The sequence below is a fragment of the Pseudochaenichthys georgianus genome, chromosome 20 (genome assembly GCF_902827115.2).
Source record: "Pseudochaenichthys georgianus chromosome 20, fPseGeo1.2, whole genome shotgun sequence".
NCBI classification, from domain to species: domain Eukaryota; kingdom Metazoa; phylum Chordata; class Actinopteri; order Perciformes; family Channichthyidae; genus Pseudochaenichthys; species Pseudochaenichthys georgianus.
In genome coordinates this window covers 13406871-13428206 of record NC_047522.1, presented here as the reverse complement: position 1 = coordinate 13428206, position 21336 = coordinate 13406871, and positions in this window count along the sequence as shown.

The following is a 21336-nucleotide window of genomic DNA, read 5'->3' as shown; positions in this document are numbered from 1 at the left end:
TTTTCATCAAATAGATCAAAGTGAAATGATGTGATTTCCATTTGGATGATTTTCCCCGCTGTCAGGCCAATACATTGACGATTGAAAAGCAAAGCAAAGGAAGCAAAAAGAGGCGAGGGAAAAAGAGAAGAAAAGTGTGTATTGAATGTCTTTCAATGAAAAGGTTTTTTCGTTGATTCCTTTTTTCATTGGGTGAAATTGACGTTGCAAAATGAAGGTCAGTGGTGTTATTCAGTGCTTTCTTTCTGTTATTTTCAGGTTCTTTCTCTCGCTCTGCCAGGGGACTCGTTTTGCTATGAGTAAGTGGCTGAGTTGGGAAAAGCATTAGTACATTTATCCACACCATTACCCACATCACCACCACCAACCAGAGTTCACTCTCAATCTTCTTGTCCACAAGAAGACTCTTTGACCTGGCAAATGCTGGCATGTGATTACAGAACACCAGAGAAGGAGAAAGACAGATTCACAATCCATGTTTGTTCAATTAAATGTACTACAAAGATAACCCTTCACGGATGTTTCAGTTTATTCTTTTTTTTAAATGACAAAGAATAAGTACAATTTGCTTACTTATATAGAGAGGTATCAGAACTTGTCTTGGAGGTCCCAAACATTTTGCAGTCATATATTTCGACCAAACAAATGTCGAAACAAATATGAATATGCTTCTGATATCATCATGACCTAGAAATAGTGATGGTTTTAGATCTAGTGAAATCATGTTGGGCTCCTTCTTTTCTTCCCCAAATTCATCATCTTTACATGTTTTGTTTTTTTTCCTTTTTGAGGAGCAATCATATCTAAGATTATGAATGTCTTTATTCTGTGGGTTGCCAAAAGTTGATTTATGGAGGGATAGTCGAACCAAAAAACAAATGGGGAAATTGAGATCACTGGTACAGTATATCTCCAAAACATATATCAACAAATAAAAAGAGTTATGTTTTTAGAAGCCTGTAGTTGGATATATTATTCCAATAAAATTGTAGGTTTCTATGTTTCAAAAATTGACAAAGATACAAATAAAATCGCTTTGCTTATTTATAGGCAGTGACTGTCTGAACATCTAGTGCAAATGTTGTTACACTGTACATTATTTCCAGAGCTACATGTGAGACGGAAGATTCTGCCGCTTTTGGAGAAGCCTGCATTGTCACCACCGTCAGAACAGCAAACAAAAAAACAATATTTTATAAAACCATCCAATTAAAGAACTTGAGATATTAAAGTTATGAACATATGGTTTTGATCTTACCTCAATAAAGGCATCTCAACTTTAAAGGGCCTTTGATCTTCTACTTAAATCCGGTTGTAGCCTTGAACTGTCAGCTGAAGTTCTGAATTCTTTAAATTTGATTGTTGAGGTTAGGTTATCCCATTTCCTACTTTTGGCCTTCTCCCCTATTTGTTACAGTTGTAAGGATCTATGGGATTTTTGGTTAATAAAATTGTAAGGATGGATCTGAAATAGCCACTTGGTGTTTTGTTTTAGCTGGGTGAATCCTGTTCCATCTTTAAAACTGATAAGGTCAAGAGGATAATCATGTAAATAAGCAAAGAGAGAGAAGCATTAGAAAAAAGCTTAACCAAGGATAAATAAAGCCTAAGTCCTCCCTCGGGATGTGGCGCAGCATCAGCCACATGCTCCTGCTGCCAATCAATAACACAAGCCCTAAGTTATGTCTCTTTATAACTCATTCACCAGACTCTGATGTTATTAAAACAAGAGGAATGTCAAGAGACGACACTTCAAATCTGAAAGGTCACAGGGTTGACCGCTGCAAAACCCAAAGCGAGCGTTTTTGTTTTTGTTTCACCTTCAGGCAACAGAGAGTTATTTAAGTCTTTCTAATGAGGCTCACGAAATGTAATAGTTTATGCCCTTGTTATGGAGGTTACTACAGTATAATCAAATGTAAAAAGTCCTTGCAGGAACAAAGGGCAATCTGTAAAGGTATAAAACCATAACAGTTTATAAAGCTGGTAAGAAAACTGTAATCAGGAGACTTTAAAGAAGAGCAAATACAGACATCAAGGAAAAAGTACATGATATAGTACAGTATATGTAGTAAGGGCACTAGTGATGATTTGGAGATTGTGAGACTGTTTTGCTTCTTCATGAGGTGTCTAACAGAGTCTCGTACATATGGAATATGTAGCTGGATGGAGACATAGTATCAAAATGATGGAAAACTGCTGGTTCTTCACCATGTTGATAACTCTAGCTTGACATTGCTCACAGTCCACGCTCCATAACAGAGTGTGTTTTTGAATCGTTCTGTGATTTTGTTTTTGGGAGATCCCACTTTCACTTTATTCTTCTTGCACCTCCTGCCTGTTCTCTGTCCTTTACTCCTTTTACTGCTCCTTTGGGAGAACACATTTTCCTCTTGGTTTGACACAATCGATCTAAACCCAGTTCAAGGATGAGTCATTTCCCCTCTGCCTCTGCCTCTTTCACATTAAATATGTATTCAAGTATCCGATTTCTTATTTTCTTTAAACAATCCAATCAAGTTTTGACCGAACTATGTGTGCATTACACATTCATTTTTGGCACTAATGAAAAGAAGACATGCACAAGAGGCAAATTAAAATGGCAGGGGTGACACTGTTAGCGTGATTTTGCTAATAAGATGTTGACAGAAAGACACTTATACTTCCTTATACTCACACTTATTTAACACTTTCCTCGATGTGTTAAATCAATTTAATTTCTACAGCCTCAAAGCATAAATGTATACCTTTATATAGACAGAAAGTGTCAGCCTTATGAGAAGAAACTCCCTCATCAACCTGTGCTTTTGACAAAACATCATCATCAAGGGGAATACAATGTAGATGTTCTTGTTATTTCAAGGATGCATGCCCAAGAAAAAATATTCTAACAGTATTTACAGTCATTAATTCATTTTACACTAGAGTATTGTTGAATGTATATTATCTTTAAACAAAACAGACCGTTTAACAAGTGCCTGGACTGCACTAATAATAACCCATTGGGCTGTGAGAGGAAAGCTTGTGATTGCTTGAAATAACACTCCCTTTATGGTGGGAAATGTTTGTGTGTTTTGATCGCAAGAGTGCAAAATACATGCACACTTGTTGATGAGTTTGACAACGTTGTGTAAGAGGAGTTAAAGAAGAAAGAAGAATACATACTTTATTATCCCTAAGGGGACATTTATTAGCTCTACTTTTAGCAGTACATTACGCTCACAGTAGTGGTCGAAAAGTAGATATTGTCTAGGTGAAAAAGTAAAGATTGTCTAATAATATGAGGAGTTGCATAACCTAGCCTCCCATGCATTGTTTGAAATTTGTATTTAAAGTATAAATTACATTTTTTGACAAGCTTTGTTCTACAGTGTAGCAGTCATACGTATGCATGTACGTATGCACATCAAGTTTGAAAAAATAGATTGTTGAATAGAAAAGCTTCACCTTAAATGTTTTGACTTACCCATAAAAGTACAAATGACAGCTTGCCATAATATGGCCAATAGGGACCTGGGATATCGACAGAATGATTGGCTGATTGCCTCTGAAGAACATCAACTGAATAATGTACAACTGTTTTATCACCCTGCATAATTCAGGTGTAAATACATCAACGTGGGTTTTTCAAGTTAAGCATATCCTGAATTGATGTGCTTTTGTCTTAACTCTGGATCATGGACAGACAGACTTTTACTGTTACTTAAGAGAGAACAACAAGAAGTTGTTTAAAAAGTTACCATGAAGATAGTTGTTTTTGCATTTGTTCACCTTGACTTGGCAAACAAAAATACTTTTCAGGCCTGCAGAGGGTTTCTCATTCTAACAAAGTGTTGTCACTTTGACGTACCTGTGGTACCTTTGCTCTCTAGTGAGGTCCTGTCTCTTCCTAAACATGCGCAATTAGTCAGCTTCTAATTCAGGTTATGAGGGCGTTTGAGTGTTTTTGGTCTAGCTAGTCCTTTTTGTCTTAGATGAGGATGCTTTCAAGGACACTCATTAGAGACCTAGTCAGGCATGGTGGCAAAGCTGTGTTTGGTCAGCTTTGGCAGGAGCACAAACATACTGGCAGCCCTGTTCGTCTCCAAATTGTCTGGCCTCTACTGTAAGTCACAGTTGAGTGAATGCCATGGTTTCAGGCCTAGATCTGCGTCACTGAAGCTTGTGATTTCAGTACAATGAGTGCCGGCCCTGAGTTTGTTTCTGTGTCTAACTCTCATAATTTATGCAGATAAGAGATGGCAGACAGAGGGAGTATGATTTCCACATGGGAAAGGATGAACAGGAATATAGACTTTAAAAAACGAAACCTTCAAAATGACTACGACGTAAAGTTAGACTTTTTTTTATCCTTTTGGGTGTCCTCTGTATTGACCCATTTCTTCTCAACTACAAAAGCAACTCCTGATCTAAGGCCAAGGGCAATAGTAGGAATATCGCAACATGTTTTTTAAATACCCAAAGGAAACCCAGTCAGATATCAAAGAGAGTCAGCCAGTGAGGGCTACATTGGGCTTACTTGCTAAAATATTGTAGTCTTTCTGAGAGAGGAGTTAAGGTCAAAGGAACACACAAAACGGACAGAAACAAATGGAAATCAAGCCAAGTGTGAAATTAAGTAAGGGATGCCAAGAAGACTGACAACAATAATGGAGGTTGGTAATAATTAAATATACATTTTAATGTCGAAGAGCAAGACAAAATATACAAACATTCTAATGCTATTGTATTGCATTCGGAAGTAAACTCTAGCTCAGTGGTTCTCAAATGGGGGTACGCGGACCCCTAGGGGTACGTTGGAGTACTGCAGGGGATACGTGAGATGTATATTATGTTAATGGAAAAACATAATTAATGCATTTACACAAACTACTAATAGTAGATTAACTACTTTATTCAAAGGTTTACAGTAATTCTGGATAATAAAATGGGAATAATAAACGGGGTGCTCTCTTTTCCTCTCCCTCTCCTGACAGCCCGTCAGTCTCGTGCAGCTCGCTGAACCTGTAATAAGTGACCCGACGGCCGACAGTAAAGAATAAATATATTTATAACTAGTTTAGCTAGTTCCAGAGTAGATAAACTAGCTAAGTGTGTTAGGTCTAACTCTTAGTGTATTTTTGCTCGGCTCAACGGTCCGTCACAGCGGCGGAGCTGTGATCATGCAGAGCTGCGTGTTCTCCGTCAGCAGCAGCTGATCTGCTCTCTGATCTCTCTCTCGCGTCTGGTTATACTTCACTCGCGTCTATGTCCAAATCTATCAGATCTAGCTAGTTCTAGTTAATTGTATAACTGCCTGCTTATCAAAGGACACCTAAGCAATAAGCGTTGCTTGGCAACGGCGTGTGGCCGCAAAGTATAGCGCAGCATTATGCACAGTACTCGAGTTGAGGGGGGATGAGGGGGGATGGCATCCCCCCTGAAATAAAAACGGTCAAAATCATCCCCCTTCTAAGGCTGCGGCCCCACGAGGACGAATTCGGTCGTTTGCGTTACTGTTTAGTGTCATATAGACCGTTCGGCCACACGAGGACGACCGAATATGGCACTAAACGACTGAGGAAACGACAACGGGTCCCAAGGTGGATAGAAATGCATACGCCACTCTCTGGGGGGTCAAACAGCTCCGTGTGTGCGCCCTATACGGACATTTTCAGATCACTGATAGTGATTGCGCAATAGCCCCGCCTCTCCCCACCTCTTCTGCTCACCTCCGCTTACCCCGCGCCAGTGCTGAAGTGTTTCGCCACCAACAACAACAACAATGGCGGATCGCAGAGTTGCTATCGTGCTCCGGACGCTATTGACCATGCTACAGTTGTTTGTGCAACATCTACAGCAATAATGATGAGGCAATAGCCCCGCCTCTCCCCACCTCTGCTGCTCACCCCCACGTCAAAGTAAACTGCACCCTGAATTCAGATTATTTATCTTTCTCTCGCGAGTGAAGTCTAATCTGACAGGACGGAGACACGCAGCTCTGCTCACCTGCAGCTCCTCCCTCTGCAGCAAAACACACACTTCAAGTCAGATCATCACCCTTAGCTATTTTAATTACCTCTCAAACTCCCTAAACTAGTTATAAATATGTTTATTTTTACAGTCGGCCGGGTCACTGATTACTGGATGAGCTGCTGCATGAGACAGACACTGGCGCTGTCCGAAGAGAGGGAGGAAAAAGAGAGGCTCCGTGTATTTTATCATTATATTATATAGAGTCGTTATTCATTTGTTTTAAAGCTCAATAAATAACAAAGAAGACCTTTGACCGGCACTTTTATAATTTTGTCCGGAAGATTTCAACTTTAATACACGCTGACTGGCGAAAAACTCTGCCCGGTTCCCTCGGCCCCCACCGCGGAGAATAAACAGAAGGGCAACCATGACAACCTTCTTCTTCGCTGCTTTTGTGGAGGAAGTTACAGCGCCACCTACAGGCTCCTGCATATGTACTGCAGCTTCTCCAGCGGTTGGAGCTAAACGGAGCGGTCTCGTGTGGGCAGACACTATCAGGATAATTATTGCATGTGGACGGAAGCCGTTTGCGATTGCGTTTGCGTTAATCCTATGCGTTTAGCCGTTTTCGTCCTCGTGGGGCCGCAGCCTAAAACTGCCATTCCCCCTTTCCATCCCTTATGTAATTTTATCAATGAACGTGGCACTGGTGTTACTGCTATTTCAACATTAATTTTGCGCATTTTGAGTAAAATACTGTGGGCGAGGGAGCACGCACACACGCAATGACATTTTTACCAAGTCACTGACGCTATACTATGCGAGTGCCCTAGAGGGCGTCAGAGCGCCGTGATGCGCCTGTTTGATCGATACCAGAAGCGCAGGTAACGGTCATCACAATGGCCAAGCAATCAGGAGGACAACGCGATCTGAGGGACTTCATATTTAAAAATACTAAAAATAAAATTTCAGGTAAGTCAAGAGTCAGTAATCTTAGTCATTACTCATTACTTTAGTCACCAAAGGTGGAATCTATATGGACATAAGCAGCAATAACAACTTAGTTTGGAGTTATACATTTTTCTCTTGTGTTAGCTAGCTGGTAAGACTCAAAACTGTTGATGAAATGATACCACCAGCACCAGAAGAGCTGAAACCCCTCCTTCAAGCAGTGAACACTCTGGTCATCTCCACAGCTGAGTGTGAACGTGGGTTTAGTCCGGGTTTAGTCAGATTAACATTTTAACCACAACTAGAAGCTCCCTAGGTAAAAAGCATGTCAGCCTTGCTTTTCATCAAGTGTGTTGGCCCTCCACTGAACAAGTTCAGACCAGAGGTATATGTCAAGACTTGGCTTCAAAGCCATTGCTTAGCTAACAATCCGAAAGCAAGAGCCAGAAAAATTTAGACCAAAAAGCATGATTATGAAAATATGTGTAAACCTCTATGAGGTGGGGGAGAGTGGAGTAGGCAGCCATTGACAACATTGGTCCTATTTTGTATTATCTGTATAATCTTTTAATATATTTTTTTCATATTTTGTAAACAATTTCAATTTGCACTTAATGCCCTGTTAAAAAAAGTAACATTGGGAATGTTAACATAAAATATTTGTATTTGAACTGCAATAAAATGATGACGGATAAAAAAAATTCTAATTTTTTCCCTCAAATTTTTCATGAAGAATTTACATAATGTTTAATTAATTACGATGCAAATGTAACCCTTTAGATACCAGTTTTCATCGTATACCAGTAACTGCTTTTTTGAAAAAATACACTATAATTCAATATTCTAAAAACTATTTTGACTTTATTATTAGTATAATCAGTTGATCCATCTGAATAATAAATGAGGGACTGTTAACCTACAAGATTTGTACCATATACTTCCATTATAACCACAATTTTGTATCCCCTCCCCCCCTTTAAATTAAAGTGAAAAAAATATTTTTGCACTAATTGTCCTCTGCATTTTACCCTAAATGTTAGTGGTGCCATGGCAGCCCGGGGACCGACTCTAATTCTGAGGTGTCTTGGTCAAGAGCAATGAAAGGAGTATCTGAACATCCATAACATGCATGTTGTTTTAGGAGTATACTAATTATCTTTATGCTGGTTGGTCTCCCACCCTCGGCGGGTTATCAGCACAAATTATGTCCCCATATGATAAAATTCACCATCCCCCCTGATTTATTTTTACAACTTGAGTACTGATTATGCATATGTTTATATGAGGGGTGTAGAGCCGATGAATGAGATTCGGAGGCGGTGTGTTCAGTATGGAACTCCACACTTTATTATACAGCTTATTACTTGTTGTGAAGCTAGCATGAATGAACCTAGCTTCCGGTGCCCTCTCTAACGGGTCCGTGTTGCAACACAATAACCAGAGGTGAATTATGTCCCATCACGTGGCACCACACAAGCCCCCCCAGAATTCACATGTAAAGAAAGTCTGTGCGGCGGGGAGGAACGACGCGCCGACCCTCACGACTCCTGAGCACGGGAGCCGGAGAAGCGACCTCCGCCTGCACGGCCCCCGGAAGAGGAGGGACCGGAATAACGGGTCCTAAATCCGTGACAGGGGTCACAGCCGGGGGGCGTCCCCGTCGCGGAGGTCGAGCCAGCACCACCGGCTGGTCTAAGTCCAGGTGAGCAGCCTTCACCCGGTCCACCGAGACGTGCTCGGCTTTGCCACCCAGGTCGACCACCAGGTGCTTGTCCCCGTGCTCCAAGACCCGGAAAGGCCCATTGTAAGGGGGCTACAGGGGGCCTCTGTGCGCATATGCCGGATGAACACGTGCCACCTGATTACCGTGCTGAGTAGTAGGGATCGGAGCAAAGGCCTCAGCGGCGTCCTGCGGGAAAGCCCGCTGGGCCGACGCCGACCAGGGAGCCGATGCGTTAGGGAGGAAATCCCCAGGAACCCTCAGCGGCTGACCGTATACCATCTCAGCCGTAGAGCACTGCAGGTCTTCTTTAGGCGCAGTCCTCAGGCCCAGCATCACCCAGGGCAGCTTGTCGACCCAATTCCCGTCCGTAAGGCCGGTCTTGAGGGCCGCCTTCATGGAGCGATGGAACCGCTCACAGAGGCCGTTAGCCTGAGGGTGATAAGCAGTAGTCCTGTTCAGCTTAACCCCCAGACCACTCGCCACGGCGTTCCAGAGCTCGGACGTGAACTGTGAGCCTCTGTCCGAGGAAATGTCTGACGGGGTGCCAAAACGACACACCCACGTCGCAATGAAAGCTCGGGCAATGTCTGCGGCTGACGTTGACACGAGAGGAACCGCCTCCGGCCAACGGGTCGTCCTGTCCACCATGGTGAGGAGGTAGGAAAAACCTTGAGAGGAGGGCAATGGACCAACCAGGTCGATGTTGACGTGGTCAAACCTCCTCTCAGGCACCAGGAAACGCTCCAAAGGGGCCTTCGTGTGGCGGTGCACCTTAGCGCGCTGACAAGCCACGCACTCACCAGCCCAAGTCCTCACGTCCTTTTTCAGCCCATGCCAGACGAACTTCGCGGCCACCAAGCGCACCGAAGGCTTAACGCCGGGGTATTATAGGCCGTGCACCGCCTCGAACACAGAGCGCCTCCAGCTGGCAGGGACGACAGGCCGCGACAGGCCGCGCCAGGCCCGTGGAAACGTCACACAGGAGGGTAATGCCCGCGTCGCCGAACACCACGTCCTCCAAGCGCAGCCAGCGCCCTCCACCTTCAGAGCCTGGACGCCGGGATCTGTGACCTGGTCCGCCGCCATGCGAGTATAGGCCAGGCCCAACTGGACGGCACCGATGACGACTCTGGAGAGGCAATCAGCAACCAGGTTCGACTTGCCAGCCACGTGCTTAATGTCCGTAGTGAACTCTGATATGTAGGACAGCTGCTGCTGCTGACGAGCTGACCAAGGCTCCGCCACTTTTGACATGGCGAAGGTGAGCGGCTTGTGGTCGACAAACGCCGTAAATTCACGGCCTTCCAGCATGAAACGGAAGTGCCGCACGGCCAAATAAAGTCCAAGGAGCTCTCGGTCAAAGGCGCTGTACCTGCGTTTTCTGGGCGTCAGCTGGCGGCTGAAAAAGGCGAGCGGCTGCCAAGCGCCCTCCACCCACTGCTCGTGCACTGCGCCGACCGCGTAGTCCGACACGTCCGTGGTGATGGAAATGGGAGCCGTAGAGGATGGGTGTGCCAGGAAAGCCGCCTGAGCCAACGCGGTCTTGACCTCAGCAAAAGTGACGTCCGCCTCTGCTGTCCAGTCGATCGCCTGGGCGGGGGTCTTGCCTTTCAACGCTTCATACAGCGGCCGCAGCGGGCGATGAAACGGTGGTAGAAGGTCACCATCCCCAGAAACTCACGGAGCGACCGGGCTGTGAGCGGGCGAGGAAAAGCCTCCACAGCCTCCACCTTCGCTGGCAGAGGTGTCGCACCGCCCTTGGTGACGCGGTGCCCCAGGAAATCAATGTCAGACACACAGAACTGGCACTTTGCAGGATTGATGATTAATCCGTGTTCATTGAGTCGTGTGAAAAGGGCTCGGAGGTGGGACAGGTGCTCCTGCACTGAAGCGCTGGCGACGAGTATGTCGTTGAGGTAGACAAACACAAACGGCAGGTCCCGCAGCACCGAATCCATCAGGCGCTGGAACGTCTGAGCGGCATTCTTGAGTCCAAAAGGCATCCGCAGCAACTCAAATAGTCCAAAAGGTGTTATCACTGCCGTCTTGAGGAGCCTGCACGTGCCGCCGACGCTCCGGGCCACTACTGAGCGCCGGCCCCTCCGTTTCCCGGGGGTTTGTAGCTGCACGGAGCGATGCATTTCTTCGCCATTGTCCCGAAACGTGCGTGGTAAAAGCACTCTCCGGTGTCTCCACGCCGGCTCGAAACTGCCGTGTCCGGCCTCTGCCATGCTGTCTTGACTGCAGATGGGCCGCTGAGCGTCGCGGCTAACGTCTCTGCACCGGGCTGTTGTGTAGCCAGGAAAAAACGATCCGCTTCCTCAGCCAAGGCACGCGGCTCCGTGACAGGCGTGTTGGCCAGCGCCGTCTGGACCCGGGAAGGCAAGTGACGCAGGAAAATCTCCGTGAATAAAATCCGGGGATCTTCCCCCCCTAGCAGATTTAGCATTTTCTCCATTAGCTGAGATGGCTTGCTGTCTCCTAGGCCTTGAATGTCAAGTAACTGGCGGGCCCTCTCCTTAGCAGATAAGCTAAATGTCTTAAGGAGGAGGGCCTTAATCGCCTAATATTTGCCATGGTGTGGGGGCTCTGTGATAAAACCAACCAACCTGGACGACGTGGAGCCTCCTAGCGCTGCTACAACGTGGTAGTACTTCAAGTCCCCGTCACGGACTTGCCGGCAGGCGAAGTGCGCCTCCACGTGTGCAAACCACGCCGCCGCGGCATTCTCCCAAAACACCGGCAGCTTTACGAAAACATCGCGCTCAGCCATGTTCGTTAACTTTCCGGAAACCTTCTCGGAAAAGTTGGGGTCACCAGTGTAGAGCCGATGAATGGGAGTCAGAGGCGGTGTGTTCAGTATGGAACTCCACACTTTATTATCAAAGAACATTCAGACAGGTTAAGACATTAGCTTATTACTTGTTGTGAAGCTAGCATGAATGAACCTAGCTTCCGGTGCCCTCTCTAACGGGTCCGTGTTGCAACACAATAACCAGAGGTGAATTATGTCCCATCACGTGGCACCACAGGGGTCAAAATCCCATGCTCATAAAATGCTCATATATTTTGTTCTCATCATTCCCATAGCCCCAAAATAAATAAATATACAAATATACCAATTTTAGGAAAAGTGATGAAGTTTGAGCAGTGTGGGTTTTATATTAACAGAGTTACACATATCTCAAAACGCAAAGTGTAATAACTGCAGTTTGCCTCCCTGTCAGAATGACAAAGATCCTCAGTGAAGCACAAGCCCATGTTTCTCACTAAATTGTAAGTACAACTTATTAAAAAGATCAGTTCAATACAACTAATGTCGTCTTAGTGTTATTGCATGATGTTAAAATTGGTTTGCCATGAATTTAGTGATGGATTGTAAACATTTGAAATGTAGCATTTAAGTGGTTCTCAGTTACAATGTTGTTGTTTTAATAAATCAGACACTGATGGTGCAGCGCTGTACCTCTTTATATAGGCATTTTTTCCTTAAAGGCCCTGTCACACTGTCCCGAAATTGACACCCGATGGACACACGATAAAGGAATTGTTCAAATTCGGCTCTGATCGTAGCAACATCGGGCCATTCGTGAGGGCATCTTAAGCCATCGTATGACCGCCGGTGGAGTTTCTCAGGCTCCGGCAGCAACTTCATGAGCGGCAACTTCGTAAGGCACTCGTGAGGGCATCTTGTCAAATCGTGTCATCTTCATGTTATCATCGGTGCATTCACCCTCACTCTGATCGGGGCGAATGCCCGATGGCACCGATGATAACAAGATGCCCTCACGATGGCCTTACGAAGGGCAAAATTGACACACGAATTCAACACGAAAATGAACCTTCGCAAGGTCCTTCGGCAATTTTTTGGCATGCCAAAGATTTTGCTCACGAAGTTGCTGCCGGTGCCTGAGAGACTCCACCGGCGGTCATACGATGGCTTAAGATGCCCTCACGAATGGCCCGATGTTGCTACGATCACAGCCGAATTTGAACATTTCCTTTATCGTATGTCCATCGGGTTGTTTTATTGCACAACTAAATCATGTAAATATATTATGTAAATAACCCAATTTGTGTTCTGTGAAACTAAAAAGGATATAATATATTATTTTGAAGGACAGTTGACAGGAAATTGTTGTTGTTATGGAAACAACATTACGGAGAAAACGTAATATTTTCTACATATAAAGACGGAGAAAGTAAAGAACAAAGTCTGAAGATATCAGTACAGTATCATAGTACTGTAACATAATTGTTTTTGGTACTTTCATTGCAGTTGTATGTCTTAAATGTAATGTAAATGTTGCCTTCGTGTGTGGTTCGGGGCCATCTTCGTGCGAAATTCACAATTCCATATTCGTCCATCGGGTGTCAATTTCGGGACAGTGTGACAGGGCCTTTACAAATAGTTTTTGCGCTGATCAGGGTGTACTTGGTTGCATTTTTTTTTCAAAGGGGGTACATGAGTGAAAAAAGTTTGAGAACCACTGCTCTAGCTAACAATGAATTAACCAATAAGGACATACTATTACCTAATTCTGCAGTCCCCAATCTTTGCACTCTGTACGATTGATTATTTTGGAGCCGTGTCCACTAGAGAGATCCAGGACAGAGTGATCTCTCAAAAGGATTAATCTACACAAGGCCCTTGGACCTGATGATATCCCTGTCTGAGCTCAGTGTGCACTGTGTAGACCAACTGCAGACATGTCATCCTCTCAATGCTCCAGTCACCACAACAGTCATTGTCCTAACATTTTTTACCTCAGGCTGGATGATACCGTCCTTGCAGTTACCTCAACCAACACAAAGTGCTCTGAGTAATTAGTCCTTCACCACCTCATATTTCACTGGAACCACTTCCAATTGTTTCCATGGCAAACAGATCCATAGGCAACGCCATCACCAAAGCCCTATTTTAAGTTACAATATTATTCATTGAGTATATTTCAGATTTCAACACCAATTTTAACCTCATATCTTTTCATCCAGCTCTGAGACCAATGACTCAACACAGCCCTTTCAGAATGGATACTGTGTTTCCCTCTAGGCTTCTCCAGGCTGTGCTGATAGGCACCACTACATCCTCCTCCCCCCCACTCACAATGCTGGAGCACCTCAGGGCTCTAAGATCAGCCCTCTCCTTTACTCCCTTTTCACACAGACGACTGCATGTCCACATTTAAATCAATAAACATCAACAAAAAAAATTCCGACAAAATGACCCACATCGGCCCAGTCATCGACGGCAACAACGCAGTGACCTTTCAGAGGAAGCCAGAAACCTGAAATCTTGCTGACAGGGCTACATACTCCATTCAAACGAGTAAGATACGCCCCTATTACCTTATATGGGATTGCTGCTTCAGGTTCCTATGGGATCACATCCATTAGGATAACACCTTATCTTACCACACAGCTCTTCAGCTTGTCACTTGACATTATATAATTTCATCATCATCACTTTATCATTTTGCATAAAATGGACGTATTTTTAAAAAACGAACTGGACTACGCTCTGAGCGAAAACCTTTTATGATGAAGGATGAGGAGTGGGACATAGCTGTGACGTCAGAGGAAGAAGGAATATCAATTGGTTTTGAAACACAAGGGGCAAAACCAAAAATCCAGCAGCGGCAACCTGGGCCATCTCCAGGAGTGGGTCCCTCAAACGCTGACGTGGTAAATATCTTCAGGGACTTCATAGCGGCTCAGCAGAGGAGAGATGATATCCTACAGGAGGAGCTCAGGGGCCTGCGGGTCTCAGTTGAGGCCTCCCAGCAGCCTGTACATCGCCACCGGGGGGTTCCACACGTTGACGTTGGGCCTTCATTGATGTCTTCTCCTGACAGATTTTGTAATCCTTCTGGGGGTGTAGCAGCAGTTCATCGTAAGGAGCCAAAGATGCCAGTGTATCAAAATGGTGAAGACTATGAAAATGACCTTCTACGCTTCGAACGCATGGCAAAAACATGGCAGTGGCCAAGGGAGGAATGGGCCTGTCGACTTATCCCTTTGCTAACTGGCAAAGCCCTGGAGGCCTACACAGCGATGGATGAAGACATGTCCAACTGCTACCCAGATCTGAGGGAGGCGCTGTTGGTCAAATTTGACATCTCTCCAGAGACCTATCGTCAGCGGTTTCGGGCCACCTCATCGCCACAGGGGGAGACACCGACAGAATGTGTGAGTTAAAGATATAAACAAAAAGCTGTGACTTTCTTCCTCTTAGCTGCATGGCTGCAGCCACCCAACAACGGGGGGATATTTACACACACCCCCACAGCTGCTGCTGGGGCCGTGTTCACAGAGGCGATAGGGGGAATATCTCTGGCTGCTTATTTTTAACTGCTGTGTTGGCCGCTGAAACCCCCAGAATTTGGCAATTTGTCCAATACAAATCTTTACATTGCTTTCATACAGAAGCTCCAATTTACTGATGTATTTCTTTAAGGTTACTCTGAAAATAAGCTGTGCATGCTTGTATGGTACTTCCGTCCCAAGCAGCATACACAGAGACAATCAGCCAATGTTCATTAACCAAAAAACGAAACACAACCGCTCAGTTTCACAGGTAATTTTAGGATACCGTCAATCACAGATTCTGGTAAGGCAATGTCCAAATGTGGATTTGAAATTACACTTACCAGTTCTGAAGATGTGTTGGTATCCTGCCGACAACGCCAATTTGTAAGGGAAACTTCTGCAGCAATGGAGAGTCAGGACTCAGAGAGACACGAGGAGAGTTGGAGCTTTGATGTCAAACAATGATAGTTTATTACAAGGATACGGCCGGAGAATTCATATCACAAGTCACAACAGCAAAAGGTTCTGACTGCACGGGTGGGTTGTCATGTCAATTCTGATCAGCCTCGCATCTTGGTAGACCCTTTAACTAGTTTACAGAGAGTCAAATCCACATATTGGGGATGGGCGTAAACATCTGCAGACACAGGAGATGTCTCTCACATCTGTGGAGCTTAGAAAGCCAGCGTTCTCACAGTCGTAAAACCCCCCCTGTGCCCACCAGGTCAGGCCATAAAACCTAGTATCAACATACGACCGCATTAACACATTCCTTACGGGAGATTAGAAGCAGGGATGGTCGTAAATGTCAACACACAGAATAAGGTTAAATATCTTAGGAGTAAGGACGAATTATGCGTTGACACTTAGGAGACATAAATATTCTCTTACAGTTATTGTTTTCTGGTGCCGTAACCTCCAGATAATGAAAAACTGAAAACTTAATGTGTAGCGATGAAAATACTTTTTCCTGAAATACAGTCTTTTGTTACAAGAGCTTTTGTGGAGTGGTTGCACTCCAGGAGGCTTGGACAGAGACAGGTGGAGCTATCGTTGTCCAGTTAGTCAATCCATATTATGGATTGACTTCACCATCCTTTTGAGGTGAGTCCCTAGTGATCAGTGTTCAAAAATCAGAAGGCCTGGCATCCTGCTGATAGTCTAAAGGCTTTGTGGGTCTAATTTAGAGCTGAATGAATCAAACCTCTGGGGACTGTTGAATCAACTCCAGCATTCACACAATGATACTCCTCCATCTTTTCAAAGGAAGACATTCATGCTCCTGGACTTTTCTGTAGATATCTGAGATTGCATTCACATATGCTAGATAGTGATCTCATAGGTTAAGACAAGGGGAAGGCACTTATTTGAAATGACAATAGCACAAACAACACTGAAAACCAGCCTTTTTGCAAATAGAGAAGATTATTGATTTTCATCATCTGTTGCTTGGTGCTTCTCCCTTGTCAATGTTTCTATAGGGTATAAATTAGTAGAAGAGTCCATCATCCCTTCCTTGGTGTTGACTTGACAGAGACGACATTAATAGAGAAAAGTGTATTGAAGAATACAAAAGTAAGAGCAATAAAGAATAAGCCTTACTGCATTATATTCAATTGTATTTGTTACTGGCACCTGAATATTTAGTTTTCCTTTACATGAATAATAATAATAAATATCTTTCTCCAGTGAATTGGTGAAGTAAATATACCAGAAAGCAGTAAATCAAGAGTTGCAAGCATGAATTGTTTCTAGGGGAGGACCCAGATCCCCTTGATAAAAAGGCCTCATACTATTTTTAGGCACAAAAATGTGGAGGTCTCAGATATATAAAAAACATGTCTATGAAGTGTTTTGCTAAAAATACCAAACAGATCGCCCATTCTAGCCATGCCTCATACCCCTTTATTTCAGCCCTGTTAGAGATGTGCTGATTCTGGGTCTGTAGCTTTAAAAAAAGAAGAAAAGGCTAGAGCTCATGCTGGATAATTCTACCGAGATACTTAGCTAAACTGCCGTTATTAAACGCCATATCATGTTCCAAACCACATCAAGGATTATTTCTGAAACAGTATGGAGCTCAAATACTTTTTCTCTGACGGGTTTACCACAAGGTGAGTACCTTTTTATATCCTGCTTTTTACACATTCTCTCTCCAGTACAGCGTTAGCTCTGAGTGTTGGCGATGATTGCTCATGGAAACACAGACCATATTACTTCCAAAACACGTCGCGCATTGTTTCTGATACAGCAATGTTTCTGATAGGGCCGTAGACGTAAAGCCAGCCCACATTTCCGATATTACGTCATTTCGGCAGCAAATCTGGATCAGCTCCGTTGTATCCCCGTTTTAAGATATGTAGGTACGGAGGGAAAGAGAGAGGGTTTTGTTTTCTGACACTTTGTGAGTCTACTGACACACCGGGGAAACATATTTATGTATGAAAGACATCAAAAAGTGCATTTTGCATGATAGGGGACCATTAATCTGTGTCCCCATGACAAGAACCTATGACTGTTACGACCTGTAAGCTTTAAACATATAAGCAAACAATTACAAAAACACATATAATCAAACATGGACGCACAAACAACACCTATAATATAAAGCGATTTTGAAGGAAAGAAATGTAGCGATACTTCGTAGTTACACAAGTCTCCATATGTGTTTGTGTCAGACACAAAAGGTGCATGTGTATGAGCGTATGGTGTATGTGTTGGCCCCATGCACCATCAGTGGAAGTGACAGAGTGCTTACTGCTGTAGCAATAAGTGCAGAGTGGGCTTCCAAAATTGTCCAGGGATCACACCGCGCAATCAGAACACAAAGTACTGCAATCAATTTATGAAGCAAAAGGTGTGTTTGAGTGAGTGATTGACTTAGAGTAGTGTGTGTGGGGGGTGATGGGGGCCTGTAGGTCCCATAATGGAAAGGTCACCGTGATCCCTGAGGAAGCATAGATAAGAGGTCCATGAGAGAAAGGACTGCAATGTTTGAATGTGTCATTCAGCTCAAAGTGTTTCAAAGAGTTGTAGCCTTTGAACTTGAACTGAGGGATTTCATTCTGGTGGAAAATAAGGAATTACAGTTAACACCATCTCATGTACCTTTTTTAGTAACACTTTACAATAACAGAGTATTAGTTTGACATGAATTAATGAGTGTCTATCAGAAGAGCGGACTCAAGTCTTATGATTCAAGTCTCACTGGAGTCACATTTAATGACTTGAGACAGGACTTGACAAAATTAAAAAGACTTGCAACTCAACATGGGGTTTAACACTAATGTCTCCAGACACACCTTTCCCAAAGATTAAATGTTATTTTAAAAGTTTTTCATAAAGCAATGTTAACTAACCTCCTAATATCAAATCAATTAGTGCTGCGTTTAAGGCCACTTCAATTTCTTTTTTAAACAGTTGCTGATAGTTATTGCTAGTTGAAAAGGAGGGTTTATAATGTTATTTTTCTGTTCATGTCATATGATATGATGACAGTACTTCCGGGTTTAGTAACTTCTGGATTAGTCACTGAAATGGAAAAGAGAGGCAATGTATGCTCTGTGAGTTTTCAAAGGAAAATATATTTGTTAAATATAAATGCAACTAAAGGGAGGCCAAACCATTCCCCTAATTTCTTTGGCCCTGTGTTTGGGGGTGCAGGGAGGCAGTTCTCTACAGTTATTTTGTCTTGCTTATCCATTTATTCTCCTCCATTTATTATCAGACCTGTGGTTGTGAGTAGGTTCACAACATTTAAATCAATGTTTGTATGCATCATGGTGATTCGTTTTCAACATCCATTTTACCTTTTCACCTGCTGCTAATTTGAATATGAAGTATGATTTGCTATTTACTATTTGCTCTTTTAGTGTTTTCCTGTTTTGATTTTGTTTTGTTTGCCCATTTCCTTTTAACTTGCAAGGTGTTTTTAGGAACGAGCTGGGATCTTTTTTGCATAACTCAGTTGGTTCCTTTGATTTATTGCAGCTTATTGTTGGTCATTGGGGGGGGGGGTAGTCACACTCACTGCTGTGTTAGAGAGCACTGGGGCGCAAACATTCTTTTTGTAAGAATATATAACGTCTTAAATGTACTTACCTGCTGCCCTGCCACACATACATCAACATTGCAAAAGTCAACAAGTAAAAATAAATACAAGTATTAAGCTGCAGTGGATTAATTTAAATGGTGTTCAAATTTGAGTATACAACTGTTGCCTTGCTGCATAATAAAAGCTAAGATTTGTCATCAATGTGTCAAACTGTACTGAGGCACCAAGGAAACATGCCCACTATCCTTCATTATTTGTTGTCTTTATACCACTTAGCTTTGCTTAATAACAATGCCAATGAAGCCGTTCACAACAACCTAAGGTTTGCCTCGATGCACTACTTACCGGAAGCTTCAAATTCTCTAGAATGATCAAAATAAATGGAAACATGTCTACTATACTCCAACTTTGAGAAGAATCCTGTGATTCTGCAGAAAATGTATTATTATTTTCACTCTTCTCTCAAACATGTCAGGCTGACAACGTTATTTTCACTTGACAGAAGAAAATTATCTTAGGTAATAGATGAATCTACCTCTCTTACTTGTTGGAAAAATTGCAACTGTCAAAATATAAATACTCACCCCACTTGTTTTAATGATGCCTAACAGTACCAAATCAAAATCTAACTATCCCTCCTAGAAAAATAACTATCTCAAGACCAGCTAAGGCTCCCAATTTCTTCTTCAACTATTTACAAATCAAACACAATACCTTTCTTAAAGGATCTATCAAACCACTTTATCTCATGGATAGACTTGCAACAACTGTATTTGAAAAACATCTCACGTTAAGGTTTACCTTTCCTTAAAACAACCACCATGAAGCTTCCCTGCTCTGAAAAAAGCTACAATCTCCATAACTGTGACAGCCCAGTGCAAAATCATAAAGGTCTTTAATTCTACTTCAACACTGTGTAAATACACTCCTACTGGCAAAACATTGACTTCCAACTTCACAGCACTTATCATATATAGGTAAAAAAAAAGAAGTTTTCAGACACCTTAAGCATCATTACCACAATAGTCATCAATTGGACTTAAAATATCTTATACAAAAACATGGGGTTGGGAGCATGCAGTTTCTTGAATACTACCCAATTACTACTCACAAGTCATCTTAGATTGCAGAATCCCTCTATCCCCAGAGTTCTGTCTGCTACGACACACTCCAGAAATCAATGTAGTTGACAAGCACAAGAACAGCCAGTTCATTTCTGAGATTGCCACTGTGTCAGTGTCAATCTCCTTTCAGAAAATATAAACATTGAAGGAAAATCACTGCTTACATAACAACAAATCACACACACAATACTTCAGATAGCAACACACATATCAATGTATGACTGTTTATTTTATTTATCTGAATAGGAGTTAGAAGATTACTTTACCTCCCTTGTAGGGTGAGAAAAAAAAACTAGACTTCCAAACCATCGTCATCGTGACTGTTCCATGTTATGTTTGTTTATGTATGTCTGGTTATTATGGCTACCTTATTTAGATCCCCTATCATCAGTATACCTATGAAGCCCATATATCGTCTGAATGACTGAAGGTCTTGGTTTTTGGTTCTATGAGGTTGTGATTATTCTAGAGGTCACAATGGGTCCAGCTTCCAGAAATATTAACATAAAGTATGGGAACATTTATACTGCATGCAATGCACTGCACGGTTATTTGCCCCAAAATGCAAGAGATACATTGGCCATGTCTGTAAATTGTAGATTTGTGAGCATCCATAGTTTAATTTTCATTCAGATAACTTACGGTGAAAGGTCAAAGGAACCCTGTGAGTATGACAATTTTTTGCATATCATACCATATTAGCTCCTGTCTTGTTTGAACCCCCTTAAAAAAGGCACATTTGCTCAGATTGAATAATGTTTCTGTGGTTTTCACCATTTGCGTTCTCGTATACCTTCATTATAAACGGGGAGTTACAGTAACAACACTGTATCTGCACTTTCTACCTTTGTATAGTTCTATATACTACATACATTTACATTTCTATAGTCAACAGTTTACATTCTTATGTAGCTTTATGTAGCTCTTTTATCTTCTCTTGCACTTTATGTCGTAGCTATATTGTACTGCCATGTGGTAAATACTTGTATATGCTGCTCTTGCTCTTTTGCACTTTTTGCCTCATGTATTTTGTTTTTGCTATGTTTGTAAAATGTAAACTTCTTAAATGTTTTATGTGAGGGAAATTAGCTCAAAACTAAATATGGCACTGTTACGCTTGACACATTTTTTATGTTTTAACTTGTGTTAATCACTGTGCATTATCCCTGCCAATAAACGATCAAATGAAAAAAAGCACATCAAGAATCAAATAAAAAATT